The 12,806-nt window shown below is 42.9% G+C and overlaps 1 protein-coding gene and 1 long non-coding RNA gene across 4 annotated transcripts in view; both read right to left on the bottom strand.

The window, feature by feature from the left end:
- Positions 1 to 12,806, bottom strand: part of LOC135550338 (synaptotagmin-7-like) — a 110,165-nt gene that overhangs the window by 84,965 nt on the left and 12,394 nt on the right. The window lies entirely within an intron of this gene.
- LOC135504017 (uncharacterized) lies at positions 4,938 to 10,207 on the bottom strand. The gene is made up of 3 exons (XR_010450060.1): positions 9,910 to 10,207; positions 5,645 to 5,808; positions 4,938 to 5,031 (listed from the first exon to the last, which is right to left on the bottom strand). It is a non-coding gene; the product is annotated as an uncharacterized LOC135504017 (long non-coding RNA).

Below are 12,806 nucleotides of genomic sequence, written 5' to 3'. Positions count from 1 at the left end.
ATAGGGCTATCTTCTGTATCAAATCAAATCAAATCTTATTGTCAAATACACATGGTTAGCAGATGTTAATGCGAGTGTAGCGAAATGCTTGTGCTTCTAGTTCCGACAATGCAGTAATAACCAACGAGTAATCTAACATAACAATTCCACAATTACTACCTTATACACACAAGTGTAAAGGGGTAAAGAATATGTACATAAAGATATATGATTGAGTGATGGTACAGAACGGCAAAGGCAAGATGCAGTAGATGGTATAGAGTACAGTATGTACATATGAGATGAGTAATGTAGGGTATATAAACATAAAGTGGCATAGTTTAAAATGGCTAGTGGCTAGTGATACATGTATTACATAAAGATGGCAAGATGCAGTAGATGGTATAGAGTACAGTATATACATATGAGATGAGTAATGTAGGGTATGTAAACATTATATTAAGTGGCATTGTTTAAAGTGGCTAGTGATATATTTTTTACATCAATTTCCATTATTAAATTGGCTGGAGTTGAGTCAGTATGTTGGCAGCAGCCACTCAATGTTAGTGGTGGCTGTTTAACAGTCTGATGGCCTTGAGATAGAAGCTGTTTTTCAGTCTCTCGGTCCCTGCTTTGATGCACCTGTACTGACCTCGCCTTCTGGATGATAGTGGGGTGAACAGGCAGTGGCTCGGGTGGTTGTTGTCCTTGATGAACTTTATGGCCTTCCTGTGACATCGGGTGGTGTTGGTGTCCTGGAGGGCAGGTAGTTTGACCCCGGTGATGCGTTGTGCAGACCTCACTACCCTCTGGAGAGCCTTACGGTTGTGGGCGGAGCAGTTGCCGTACTAGGCAGTGATACAGCCCGACAGGATGCTCTCGATTGTGTATCTGTAGAAGTTTGTGAGTGCTTTTGGTGACAAGCCGAATTTCTTCAGCCTCTTGAGGTTGAAGAGGCGCTGCTGCACCTTCTTCACAATGCTGTCTGTGTGGGTGGACCAATTCAGTTTGTCCGTGATGTGTACGCCGAGGAACTTAAAACTTACTACCCTCTCCACTACTGTCCCGTCGATGTGGATAGGGGCATGCTCCCTCTGCTGTTTCCTGAAGTCCACAATCATCTCCTTTGTTTTGTTGACGTTGAGTGTGAGGTTATTTTCCTGACACCACACTCTGAGGGCCCTCACCTCCTCCCTGTAGGCCGTCTCGTTGTTGTTGGTAATCAAGCCTACCACTGTAGTGTCGTCCGCAAACTTGATGATTGAGTTGGAGGCGTGCATGGTCACGCAGTCGTGGGTGAACAGGGAGTACAGGAGAGGGCTCAGAACGCATCCTTGTGGGGCCCCAGTGTTGAGGATCAGCGGGGTGGAGATGTTGTTACCTACCCTCACCACCTGGGGGCAGTCCGTCAGGAAGTCCAGAACCCAGTTGCACAGGGCGGGGTAAGCAGGTAAGCAAATTGGAGTGGGTCTTGGGTGTCAGGTAGGGTGGAGGTGATATGGTCCTTGAATAGTCTCTCAAAGCACTTCATGATGACGGAAGTGAGTGCTACGGGGCGGTAGTCATTTAGCTCAGTTACCTTAGCTTTCTTGGGAACAGGAACAATGGTGGCCCTCTTGAAGCATGTGGGAACAGCAGACTGGGATAAGGATTGATTGAATATGTCCATAAACACACCAGCCAGCTGGTCTGCGCATGCTCTGAGGACGCGGCTGGGGATGGCATCTGGGCCTGCAGCCTTGCGAGGGTTAACATGTTTAAATGTTTTACTCACGTCGGCTGCAGTGAAGGAGAGCCCGCAGGTTTTGGTAGTGGGCCATGTCAGTGGCAATGTATTGTCCTCAAAGCGAGCAAAAAAGTTATTTAGTCTGTCTGGGAGCAAGACATCCTGGTCCGCGACGGGGCTGGTGTTCTTTTTGTAATCCGTGATTGACTGTAGACCCTGCCACATACCTCTTGTGTCTGAGCCGTTGAATTGCGACTCTACTTTGTCTCCATACTGACACTTAGCTTGTTTGATTGCCTTGCAGAGGGAATAGCTACACTGTTTGTATTCGGTTATGTTTCCGGTCCCCTTGCCCTGGTTAAAAGCAGTGGTTCGCGCTTTCAGTTTCGCACGAATGCTGCCATCAATTCACGGTTTCTGGTTGGGGAATGTTTTAATCGTTGCTGTGGGTATAACATCGCCGATGCACTTTCTAATGAACTCGCTCACTGAATCAGCGTATTCATCAATGTTGTTGTTGGACGCAATGCGGAACATATCCCAATCCACGTGATTGAAGCAGTCTTGAAGCGTGGAATCAGACTGGTCGGACAAGCGTTGAACAAACCTGAGTGCGGGAGCTTCTTGTTTAAATTTCTGTCTGTAGGCTGGAAGCAACAAAATGGAGACGTGGTCAGCTTTTCCGAAAGAAGGGTGGGCGAGGGCCTTATATGCGTTGCGGAAGTTAGAATAACAATGATCCAGAGTTTTACCAGCCCTGGTTGCGCAATCAATATGCTGAATTTAGGGAGTCTTGTTGTCAGATTAGCCTTGTTAAAATCCCCAGCTACAATGAATGTAGCCTCAGGAAATGTGGTTTCCAGTTTCCATAGAGTCAAATAAAGTTCGTTCAGGGCCATGGATGTGTCTGCTGTGATTATAATCGAAGAGAATTCAATTGGTAGATAATGTGGTCGACATTTGATTGTGAGGAAGTGTAAGTCAGGTGAACAGAAGGACTTTCGAGTTCCTGTATGTTGTTATGATCACACCACGTCTCGTTAATCATAAGGCATACCCCCCCCCGCCACTCTTCTTACCAGAAAGATGCATGTTTCTGTCGGCACGATGCGTGAAGAAACCAGATGGCTGCACCGACTCCGTTAGCATCTCTCGGGTGAGCCATGTTTCCGTGAAGCAAAGAACGTTACAGTCTCCGATGTCTCTCTGGAATGCTACCCTTGCTCGGATTTTATCAACCTTGTTGTCAAGAGACTGGACATTGGCGAGTAGTATGCTTGGGAGCGGTGCGCGATGTGCCCATCTCCGGAGCCTGACCAGAAGACCACTTCGTTTTCCCCTTTTACAGGGATCCGATCCATTGTCCTGGGTGGAAGGCAAAACACAGGATCCACTTTGGGAGAGTCATATTCCTGGTCATAGTGATGGTGAGTTGACGTTGCTCTTATATTCAGTAGTTCCTCCCGACTGTATGTAATGAAACCTAAGATTACCTGGAGTACCAATGTAAGAAATAACACGTAAAAAAATAAATACTGCATAGTTTCCTAGTAACGCGAATCGAGTCGGCCATCTGTCGGCGCCGGAAGTAGTAACCACCCTTACCATGTCGCAACACAACTGATTGGCTGAAACACTTTAAGAAGGAAAGAAATTCCACAAATTAACTTTTAACAAGGCACACCTGTTAATTGAAATGCATCCCAGGTCACTACCTCATGAGGCTGGTTGAGAGAATGCCAAGAGTGTGCAAAGCTGTCATCAAGGCAAAGGGTGGCTAATTTGAAGACTCTCAAATATAAAATATATTTTGATTTGTTTAACACTTTTTTGCTTACTACATGATTCCATACGTGTTATTTTGTTATTAATCTACAATGTAGAAAATAGTTAAAAAATTAAGAAAAACCCTGGAATGAGTAGGTGTGTCCAAACTTTTGACTAGTACTGTAAATTGGCCCAAAATTCAAAAAAATATTTTTTTGTTTCGTCATTATGGGGTACTGTGTGTAGATTGACGAAGGGAAAAAACGATTAAATCCACTATAGAATAAGGTGTAACATAACAAAATGTGGAAAAAGTCAAGGGACCTGAATACTTTCCGAAAGCACTGTAGTGTCAGTCGCCATTATTTGCTCAACAAGCGTCCCAAACATTGATGGTATACATGCTACATGTGCAGGGCGGATGTGGGTAAGGAATCACATTTGATTTGAGATCTGCCATTTCTGACTGGCTGTCCAAAAACAATTTCTTACATGCCAGGTTCCATTCTGTTTTTCCAGACAGTGATTATATTTGTGTCTGCCAACGACCGTTTTGAAATGAATGAGAAATGAGAGATGTCAGCGGATATGTAAACAAAATGGATACTACAGAGACATCGTAATACGGAGACACCGTGGATACTTCGGAGACCTAATAGCCCCCCGGCCTCTCCTCGACAGTTAGCTGTTACTCAAAAGCTAGAATTATGACACTTCTTCAGTTCACATAGTTTGTAGTCCTCAATCATCTTGTACTGTTCACTAGTAAGACGCAACAAGACAACACACTTGGCTGAACAAGTTGCTAGTGAATTATTTTAATGAGACTTGATGATGAAACCAGCAGAAACTTTATGTACAGACTGGACAGAGAAAATGCAGACTATCACTGATCTGATGTACATAGTTCTGATCTGAACGTGTTGAATATAACCCCAGTATAAACAGGTTTTACACTTTGCTTGAATGTAGGACACTCTTTCTCATGTTTTCTTCGTGGGTGCTTCTAAAATATCTATTTTTAATGCATCTGCCATGTTTGTTATTTTGAAGAAATTCACAAAGTAGTATGTCTTTGTAAAGTGATTTCAAATTCATTTTTATCTTGACTTACATTTAGTATCCATCCATTTTGGGACAGCTTTGACTCATTTGGATAAAATGTCTTCTAAACATATAAATAACATGGTAAGCCAATAATAGTTAAAGACAGCTAGCCTGAAAGCAGAGCAGTTGAGTTGGCAGAGGCCTCAGTATAGTCCTGGCAGAAGACCCCCACATCACTCTCAGTGGGTAATGAGTATGTATGGCACTGAAACAACTAGACAGACAACAAATACAGCAACCCTCACTCACCCTTTCACCTTTTACTCCCTTTCAGTCTGTCCTTCAGTCTCCATCTGTCTCTTTTTAATTTCTCTCATTCTCTTTCTTTCTTTTTATACTTTCTTTCATCTCTCCCTCCCATCTTTCTGACTGGTGCTCCTCTGATCCATGCAGTGTTTTATGGTCGTGGGCCTTGGTGCCAAAGAGATCGGAGAGGCCATTATGAGGAGCGCCTGTGTGAGCAGGAGAGATTTAGGAAGAAAGAGATATACAGAGACCTAGTGAACAGCTGACAGCATGAAGGACTAGGGTTTCTTAACGTGATATGTGGTCTTTTCACACGTCAATAGAAAACATCTGGAGTGGATTAATGGGCCATGGAGAGGTGAGGACAGCATGGAGGAGACTGACAGGGGCTTGGTGATTCTACTACTGTGTTCTGCTGTTGTGTCAGTGTGAATTTCCTCATAGTGTTTGTCAGTTTGTGTTTGCTGAGCATATGTGTTGTGCCGAGGCCCCATATCTCTGTCTGGGTTTCCTTTGAAGCACCTGCTGAGCTGTGGTATTTGGGTCCGTCTCTCTGACCGTGTGTCAGTGTGTGGTTCCCTGAAAAGTGTGTGTCTGGGTCCATCCCCTGACTGTCCATAAAACTTGGGCAGAGCCCACATGGCCACTTAAAAGTTCTACTAAATTATTCAAAGCATTTACTTATAAATAAACACAGGCTGCTCCCTTCTCTCTGAACTGCTGCACCCTCATAGCTCTCAGTACCTCCTCTATCAGCCTCCTCAGACTCACCCTCCCACTAACTCCTCCTCCTAGTCACCGGTCCTCTCTCCCTCTTACCTCTCCCTGGCTTTTCCCTCTCTCCTCTCCCCTCTGAACCGCAAACCCTCAAGTGAGATCCCTCACTGCTCTTTGTCCTCTTCCTCCCCCTTTCTCTGGTTCTCTGTAATTAAGTTGACTGTTTGTGTGTGCATTGGCCTGAGAGACGGGTACAAACACAGTCCCTTAAGAACAGAGGGAGATAAATAGAATGACAGAAAGAGAAAAAGGTAGGGTGTTATGACAGCTGGCAAACCAGTCATTGATACATGCAAACCCTCTGTCATGCATCGAGGAGTATTACCTCTCACACACACACAGATAATAACAACACACACACAACCAGATATATATATATAAAAAAATAATCCATTAGGCTAGTGTGCACAAACACCAAGAAAACAATGTCCCCTCATATCCGTACACATCCCATGGGACAACAGAGTGGATATGGATAACTGATAATGATGGAATAGCAATTATGACCATAATATATCAAATCTGCGCCACTAAAAGGTCACATGTGGTGTAGGATAGAGTGTGGATAGTAGCTAGCTCTGGGCCTCAGGTGACTGCTGGGCCCATCCACCAGATTACAGATTTGGCAGATACACGCACGCACATGCACGCACACGGCTGTCTGATTCCCAGCTCACCAGACCACACTAATTTACAGTGCTGGCAAAACAAACAACAGACGATAAGCGTTGTCATCCAAGAGTGAGCAGACTGCTGATGAAGGAGGGGAGCAGAAAATACAAATGTGTTTGTTTACTAGAAACCTAGGGAGAACACAGCCAGATAACAGAGGAAGTAGGACAGGAGTTCAAAGGGAAGAGTGAGCTACAGGAAGGAAGGAGACGGGGAAGAGAAGGAAGAGATAGACAGGAAGGGGGGAAGAGGACAGGAAGAGAGGGAATGAGGAAGGTAGAGAAAAGATCTAGAAGTAGAGGAGGGTGGAGAGTCTTGATGGGGAGGAAAGAGATGTGGGAAGTAGTTGATGAAGGGGGTGGAAAATAAAATAGAAGAGAAGAGAAGAGGAGAGGAGAGGAGAGGAGAGAGGTAGAGAGAGAGGTAGAGGTAGAGAGAGAGAGAGAGAGAGAGAGAGAGAGAGAGAAACAAAGAGGGTGTTGGAGGGTGGACAAAGTCCCAGATTCTCTTTCATCTCCAAGTGTTTGAAGGCATAGCACTTACTGAGACACTCTTGGGTTTGACTGACAGTCTGTGTGTGTGTGTGTGTGTGTGTGTGTGTGTGTGTGTGTGTGTGTGTGTGTGTGTGTGTGTGTGTGTGTGTGTGTGTGTGTGTGTGTGTGTGTGTGTGTGTGTGTGTGTGTGTGTGTGTGTGTGTGTGTGTGTGTGTGTGTGTGCGTGCGTGCGTGCGTGCGTGCGTGCGTGCGTGTGTATGTGTGTATGGGTTTTACTATACTTGTGAGTACCAAAAGTCCTCACAAGAATATTAAACCAACTAAAATTCAGAGAAATTTGGACATTTTTGCCGGTCCTCACTTATAAAAAGGCTATTTTAGGCTTAGGGGCAATGTTAGAATTGTGGTTAGTGGTTAGGTTTAGGGGTTAGGGTTAGGGAAAATAAGATTTTTAATGGGAATCAATTGTTGGTCCCCAAAAAGTCCTCACAAGTATAGTAAGACATAGCTGTGTGTGTGTTTGTGTGTGTGTGTGTGTGTGTGTGTGTGTGTGTGTGTGTGTGTGTGTGTGTGTGTGTGTGTGTGTGTGTGTGTGTGTGTGTGTGTGTGTGTGTGTGTGTGTGTGTGTGTGTGTGTGTGTGTGTGAAGGGGTGGGGGGCACAGTGTGTGCATGGTGTGAGTTTGTTCTGTCAGACTGGTATTGGCAGGCTGAGTCTGTCTGTGGGAAGATCTGTCCCACCATCTGTTCCTGGCATTATGAATGTCTGTGGCTGTTTTTAAAATGCTTCCTCTACCATTCCAAGTCTTAAAATATGCCCCCATCTTTGCCTCTTTTATTAAAAAATATTTTCCCTCTTATTTCCATTTACAGTCCATAAATCCATCCATCCATCAATCTATCCATCCCTCCATTAATCTATCCATCTATACATTCATCTATCCATCCATCCATCCATCCAGTATTTCCATTACTCAAAAAGGTGACAATGGTATCACATAGAGGAGAGTGTGATAATGCTGTGTGTAGTGTGAGTATGTTAGGGGACATAGACATTAGGCTTGGGTGGTATACAGTATATACTGTCTACCAAGATATTTGGAAAAAAGCCACAGGATTTATTTTTTTAAGTCTTTCAATACATTTGAACATTTGTAGCTGCTTTTTAAGTTCTAATACTATAAGTTATAATACTGTAAATCCCAGGATGACAGAAGGACAGTATGACAATATGGGGATCTGGACAAGCCTAATAGAACTGGTGAAGTTTGACATGTGAGAAGGTGCATGTGTCTGTGGTGACCTCACTCCCCCACTGCCTCATCTCTCTCTGATGTCCATTCTGCTCCCCTGAGACACACACAGTCCTCCCCTTCCTCGTCCTCTATCCTGAGTGCCACCATGACTCACTGTTACACCTGTACTCTGTGGATTGACAGAAATTTCACACCAAAAACCACAAATCCTTGTATTATTCCTTCATATAAACACCCCCCCCCCCCCCTCTCTCTCGATCTCGCTTTCTCTCATGATGAACTTATGGTAAATGCTATACTGTCTCATGTCTTCTACAAAGCTCGTCAGGAACTCTAGTCTAGTAGGATGCTTTAGGGAGGATGACTTCCTCGATCTTCTCCACTCAATACTGGATTAACCTGTGTCAAACTCACTTCAAAGTCTTAACAGCTAGAGTCACTGTTGTCATGCATGTTACATGCCAATCTGAATTACGGAGCATGCATGCTATAGTCCCATGCTCTACTTGGTAGAGTAACATGCTCAATGTCTGTGTATTTGATGGAGGATGGTTATCTTCAACAAAGTGAGCTGCTACTGGATAGTCAGTATTCTTACAACTGATGTGTTATTTTAATAGTTTTTTCTTTGTCCTACGTAGGCTTTCCCGCATGAACAGGTTATGAGATAGATTACTTCCTTTGTAATGGATGAGATGATACCCCTAACAGGAATGTTTTCGACCTGTATGTGGGTGTCTGAAGAAGGATGTTTTTGGAGTGTTATAGTCTGGTCTATAAGCGTTGTTGCAATATTGGGGATAGATTAGTGAGATCTGACCTGCCTCCTGAGCCCACTCAGACACTCTTGACACCTATTCCAAATGGGAACTACAAAAGTGGCTCATGCACACAGTGCAATAGACAGACATTGAGCATGTTGCTGTACCAAGGAGAGGAGGTAACGTGGAGATCCTACTACTACAGAGGGAGGCCTACTGGATTTCCTTTCTAAAAACATTGACCCCTAGTGGTCTGAATATTGACGTTGATCTCAGGCCCTTCTTATGAACAAATCTTCTTTATTCACTCTTCTTATGAACATGTATTATAAATTAATATATTCTTTATACAGCTTATCTGCGTACCCAATATGTTCCCTCTGTTGATGATACGTATTATGCATTATGGTTGAACCATAAGATTACATGTAAAAAAAAAAGAAGAAAAAAAAGAAAACATATATATTAAATATATATGTGATATTAAATTAAACAATAATGTATTTTGATGTGAATATTATGTATGATATCTAATTATGTTTCCAAATGATAACACTAGCCTAATATATTATATATGCTGTAAACTTTTGTCTTTTAACAGTTTCACTCAATTCATTCTAATCAACCAAATAATGACACACCCCTCACTATCCTCATTGGTTGCACTAATTGCACTGTTTGTCTACATAACCTGGTTCAAGCATTCATGGCATTACCCTGAAGAAGACACATGGATTCTGAAACGATGGTGTTAATCCCAATAAATTACTGGGTGTTTATATACAGTACCAGTCAAACGTTTGGACACACCTACTCATTCAAGGATTTTTCTTTATTTTTTAAAATGTTCTACATTGTAGAATAAGAGTGAAGACATCAAAACTATGAAATAACACAAGGCATCATGTAGTAACCAAAAAAGTGTTAAACAAATCAAAATATAGTTGAGGTCGGAGGTTTACATACACTTTAGCCAAATACATTTAAAGTCAGTTTAACACAATTCCTGACATTTAATCCTAGTAAAGATTCCCTGTCTTAGGTCACTTAGGATCACCACTTTATTTTAAGAATGTGAAATGTCAGAAAAATAGTAGAGAGAATTTTTAAAATATATATATTTCACCTTTATTTAACCAGGTAAGCTAGTTGAGAATGTGACGACCCTCCCACTCTGTCTGCCGTATTCTCTCTCTTTGCTCTTGTTTCCTTATTAGGATGCCGGTGGGCGGAGCGGGGAGCTGGGAGCATGTCGTCAGCGACATGGGAAACACCTGGGCCCGGGTGTGTCCCAGGAGAAATAGACCTCTTCCACATTCATTGGGAGACTCTCTCCATGTAGACACACTGTTGTTTATTTGTATATAGGTTACCTTAGTTTATAAATATATTTTGTTATTCCTTATCTCCACGTTGTCTCCCTTTTTGTTACGGGCTTCGAGTTGGTTCGTGACAAGAACAAGTTCTCATTTACAACTGCGACCTGGCCAAGATAAAACAAAGCAGTGCGACACAAACAACAAAACAGAGTTACACATGGAATAAACAAGTGTACAGTCAATAACACAATAGAAAAAAAATAAAGTCTAAATACAGTGTGTGCAAATGGCTTGAGGCTGTATGGCAATCAATAGGCTACAGTAGCGAAGTAATTACAGTTTAGCAAATTAACACTGGAGTGAGAGATGAGCAGATGTTGTTGTGCAAGTAGAAATACTGGTGTGCAAAAGAGCAGAATAGTACAAAAAAAAATTGGGGGATGAGGTAGGGAGATTGGGTGGGCTATTTCCTGATGGGCTATGTACAGCTGCAGCGATCGGTTAGTTGCTCAGATAGCTGATGTTTAAAGTTAGTGAGGGAAATATATGTTTCCAGATTCAGCGATTTTTGCAATTCGTTCCAGTCACTGGCAACAGAGAACTGGAAGGAAAGGCGGCCAAAGCAGGTGTTGGCTTTGGGGATGACCAGTGAGATATACCTGCTGGAGCGCGTGCTATGGGTGCGTGTTGTTATCGTGACCAGTGAGCTGAGATAAGGTTGGAGCTTTATCTAGCAAAGACTTATAGATGACCTGGAGCCAGTGGTTCTGGCAATAAATATGTAGCGAGGGTCAGCCGACTAGAGCATACAGGTCGCAGTGGTATATGGGGCTTTGGTGACAAAACGGATGGTACTGTGATAGACTGCATCCAGTTTGCTGAGTAGAGTATTGGAAGTGACTTTGTAAATGACATCGCCGAAGTCGAGAAGAGGTTGGACAGTCAGTTTTACGAGGGTATGTTTGGCAGCGTGAGTGAAGGAGGCTTTTTTGCAAAATAGGAAGCCGATTCTAGATTTAATTTTGGATTGAATATGTTTAATATGAGTTTGGAAGGAGAGTTTATAGTCTAGCCAGACACCTAGGTATTTGTAGTTGTCCACATATTCTAAGTCAGAACCGTCCAGCGTAGTGATGCTAGGCGGGCGGGTGGGTGCGGGCAGCGAATGGTTGAAAAGCATGCATTTAGTTTTACGAGCGTTTAAGAGCAGTTGGAGGCCACGGAAGGAGTGTTGTATGGCATTGAAGCTCGTTTGGAGGTTAGTTAAAAGTGTCCAAAGAAAGGCCAGATGTATACAGAATGGTGTCGTCTGCATAGAGGTGGATCAGGGAATCACCCGCAGCAAGAGCGACATTGATTATATATACAGAGAAAAGAGTCGGCCCGAGAATTAACCCCTCTGGTACCCCATAGAGACTGCCTGATTTATTTCCGCTTTTATTTATTTCATCACATTTCCAGTGGGTCAGAGGTTTACAGACACTCAATTAGTATTGTGGCATTGCCTTGAAATAGTTTACCTTGGGTCAAACATTTCGGGTAGCTTCCATAAGCCTCTCACAATAAGTTGGGTGAATTTCAGCCCATTCCTTCTGACAGAGCTGGTGTAACTGAGTCAGGTTTGTTGGCCTCCTTGCTCGTATACACTATTTCAGTTCTGCCCACACATTTTCTATAGGATTGAGGTCAGGGCTTTGTGATGGCCACTCTAATACCTTGACTTTGAGTCCTTAAGTATTTTGCCACAACTTTGGAAGTATGCTTGGGGTCATTGTCCATTTGGAAGACCCATTTTCGATCAAGCTTTGACTTCCTGACTGATGCTTTGAGATGTTGCTTCAATATATCCACATAATTTTCCATCCTCATGATGCCATCTATTCGGAAGTTTACATACACTTAGGTTGGAGTTATTAAAACTCATTTTTCAAGCGCTCCACAAAATTCTTGTTAACAAACTATCGTTTTGACAAGTCGGTTAGGACATCTACTTTGTGCATGACACAGTCATTTTCCCAACAATTGTTTACAGACAGATTATTTCACTGTATCACAATTCCACTGGGTCAGACGTTTACATACACTAAGTTGACTGTGCCTTTTTAGCAGTTTGGAAAATTCCAGAAAATGATGTCAAGGATTTAGAAGCTTCTGAAAGGCTATTTGACATAATTTGAGTCTATTGAAGGTGTACCTGTGGATGTATTTCAAGGCCTACCTTCAAACTCAGTGCCTCTTTGCTTGACAGCATGGGGAAATCAAAAGAAATCAGCCAAGACCTCAGAAAAAAATTGTAGACCCCCACAAGTCTGGTTCATTTCCAAACGCCTGAAGGTACTACGTTCATCTGTACAAACAACGGACCACGCAGCCGTCATACCACTCAGGAAGGAGACGCGTTCTGTCTCCTAGAGATTAACGTACTTTGGTGCGAAAAGTGCAAATCAATCACAAAACAACAACAAAGAACCCTATGAAGATGCTGGAGGAAACAGTCACAAAAGGATCTATATCCACAGTAAAACGAGTCCTATATCGACATAACCTGAAAGGCTGCTCAGCATAGAAGCCACTGCTCCAAAACTACCATAAAAAAGCCAGACTACGGTTTGCAACTGCACATGGGGACAAAGATCGTACTTTTTGGAGAAATGTCCTCTGGTCTGATGAAACAAAAATAGAGCTGTTTGGCCATAATGACAAT

This window comes from Oncorhynchus masou, chromosome 1 (genome assembly GCF_036934945.1).
Source record: "Oncorhynchus masou masou isolate Uvic2021 chromosome 1, UVic_Omas_1.1, whole genome shotgun sequence".
Classification (NCBI taxonomy): Eukaryota; Metazoa; Chordata; class Actinopteri; order Salmoniformes; family Salmonidae; genus Oncorhynchus; species Oncorhynchus masou.
The sequence above is the reverse complement of the archived record's forward strand: the minus strand, read 5'-3'. Positions and strand labels throughout refer to the sequence as shown.